This window comes from Gossypium arboreum, chromosome 1 (assembly GCF_025698485.1).
Source record: "Gossypium arboreum isolate Shixiya-1 chromosome 1, ASM2569848v2, whole genome shotgun sequence".
NCBI lineage: Eukaryota > Viridiplantae > Streptophyta > Magnoliopsida > Malvales > Malvaceae > Gossypium > Gossypium arboreum.
Window position 1 is genome coordinate 78691092 of NC_069070.1, and position 2915 is coordinate 78694006.

Sequence of the window (2915 nt, forward strand, 5' to 3'; positions counted from 1 at the left end):
GCTCGGATTGCCTCCCGAGAAGCAGTTATTTATAGTCTAAGCTCGACTTACCTCTCTGGTGAATGGTCATGGTGGTTCGAGGAGTTTATACTCCTTATTTCTGCTATGAATCCCATCAAAATAAGGTTTTAGGCAGGTATTGTATACCTTAAAGGTGCCGAATTTGGGATGACTTACCTCGACTGTACCAAATGGGAAAATGCTAAGTACCATAAGAGAAATTTCTTCATTCGGTTTGGCAATGTCAATGTGAGGATCTGCGGCATCTAATGAAACTTTATCTCCAACCTTAAGTTGATTTGGTGAGGCATTGAGCTCGTTCTGGCGTAGTTTTGGTTTATCTATTTTCTCGGTTTAAATGTCAGCCATTCATCTAACTCCTCGATTCGTAACCTTCGTTCTTCATGGGTAGATTCTTTGTTTTGGATTGAACATGGCTTATGTGTGTCCTTCGAACTTATTTCCTGCAAAATAGGTTGTACTGTATGATCAGTCTTAGTAGAACAATTTGTACAATCACCTTCAATTTTCGATGTGTTGTTCAGGTTGCATGCTTGAAGGTTGATTATTTCGTCTCCTACACGAAGTGTGAGTTCACCTGTGCCAACGTCAATAATTATTCTAGTAGTTGCTAAAAAGGGCCTTCCCAAAATTAAAGGAACATTATTGTCCTCTTCTATGTCTAAAACAACAAAATCAACTGGGAATATAAATTTGTCAATTTTAACAAGTACGTCTTCAATGATACCCCTAGGAAATCTGACAGTTTTATCTGCTAATTGCATGCTCATCCTAGTTTGTTTGGGTTTCCCTAGACCTAGTTGCTTAAACAATTTGTACGGCATAACATTGATACTAGCCCATAAATCAGCCAACGCATTATTAACATCTAAACTGCCAATTAAACAAGGAATCGTAACACTCCCTGGATCCTTTAGTTTGTTGGGTAGCTTATCCTGAAGAATGGCTGAGCAAACCACGTTCATCTCCATATTCGACCTTTCATCTAACTTTCATTTATTTGCTTGAACCTCTTTTAAAAATTTGACTGTGTTCGGCATCTGCGAAAGTGCTTCAATAAACGGTAGGTTAATATGTAGTTTCTTTAAAAGTTTAAGGAATTTACCAAATTGTTCGTCTGAGCGGTCTTTCATTGTCACATTGGGGCATGGCACCCAAGGTTTATATTCTGTACTTACTGATTTTTTTCGTTTTGGCCTACCTCATTCTTACCTTCGCTTGCCACCGATTCTGGCCTTGGTTTTGCCACTAACCCTTCTTCATCTTGAATGGCAATTGCGTTGAGTTGCTCCTTTAGGTTAGATTCAGTGTTGCTTGGTCGGCTACCTTTTGGTCATTCGAAAATCAACTTGGCGAGCTATCCAATCTGAGTTTCTAGCCCCTAGAGTGATGCTTTTTGATTTTTGAGTGCCATCTCGATATTCTGAAAATGAGTCTCGGACACCGAGATGAATTTGGTTAGTATCTCCTCAAGGTTCGGCTTTTTCTCCTGCTGGTATGGTGGTTGCTGAAAGCTTGGAGGGGGTGGTGGTTTCTGATTTCCTTGGCCTCCCCATGAAAAATTTAGGTGATTCCTCCAACCTGTATTATAAGTATTGCTATAAGGATTGTTTTGAGATCGAGGATTATTACCCATGTAATTTAACTGCTCGTTCTCCATGTTGTGGCCATAAGGTGGGTATTCTAAATTGCTCGATCCACCTCTATTTGCTTCGTACTGCATTACTGAATGAACCTGTGAAGAACAAAGAAAACCATCAATTTTCTTTTTCAAGGGTTCTACCTGATTAGAGAGCATGGTTACCGAATCGACGTTATAAATACCGGCAGTTTTCGTTGGCCTTTTCCTCATGGCTTGCCACTGATAGTTATTCAGTGACATCTCCTCTATAAATTCATAGGCATCTTCAGGTGTTTTATTATTGATGGTTCCACCAGCAGCTGCGTCAACCATTTGTTGAGTCGAAGGATTCAAACCATTATGAAAATTTTGAACCTATAGCCAAAGTGGTAACCCATGTGAGGGCATCTTCGCAAAAGGTCCTTATATCTCTCCCATGCATCATAGAGTGTTTCTAAATCCATCTGCACAAAAAAGAGATATCATTACGTAATTTAGCCGTTTTATCCGGCAGGAAATATTTTAATAAGAACTTTTCGGTCATTTACTCCCAAGTAGTGATTGACCCCCACGGTAACGAATTCAACCACTGTTTAGCTTTGTTTCTCAATGAAAAAGGGAATAACCAAAGGCGAATGGCATCATCAGAAACACCATTAATTTTAAATGTATCACATAGTTCTAAAAAGTTTGCTAAATGAGCGTTGGGATCTTCGTTCTGCAAACCATCAAACTGAACAAATTGCTGTATCATTTGAATTGTGTTAGGTTTCAGTTCAAAAGTATTTTCAGCTACAGCAGGTCTAACTATGCTCGATTCAATTCCTGTTAAAGAAGGTTTAGCATAATCATACATAGTGCGTGGAGCAGGATTTTGATTAACAACAATCGCAGAAGGTAACGGATTTTCTTCGTTTTCAGCCATCTCCTCGGTGATGGTTGAAGTATCTTCCTCTTGCTCTTCTGTGTAACATAAGCTTCGCCTTATTTCTCTTCGGTTTCTGCGAACTGTGCGATCGATCTCACTATCAAACAGTAATGGTCCTGACGAGTTTCTCCTGGTCATAAACTAGAAAAACCTATCAGAAGAAAATAAATGAAAAGTTAGAAAATAAAATAAAAATTTAAATTGCAATAAAAGTAAAATGGCTAAAGTAATAAAAATCGAGTGTTCCTAATATCTTAATTCCCCGGCAACGGCGCCAAAAACTTGATACATGATGTTCGTGACAAGTTTTAAATATTTATAATGAATCTGTAACAACCCCTACCC

At 38.7% G+C, this 2915-nt stretch overlaps 1 pseudogene; it reads left to right on the forward strand.

The window, feature by feature from the left end:
* Window positions 1-2038: 2038 nt before the first annotated feature.
* Window positions 2039-2138, forward strand: LOC128281498 (small nucleolar RNA R71; annotated as a pseudogene).
* The last annotated feature ends 777 nt before the right edge of the window (window positions 2139-2915 follow it).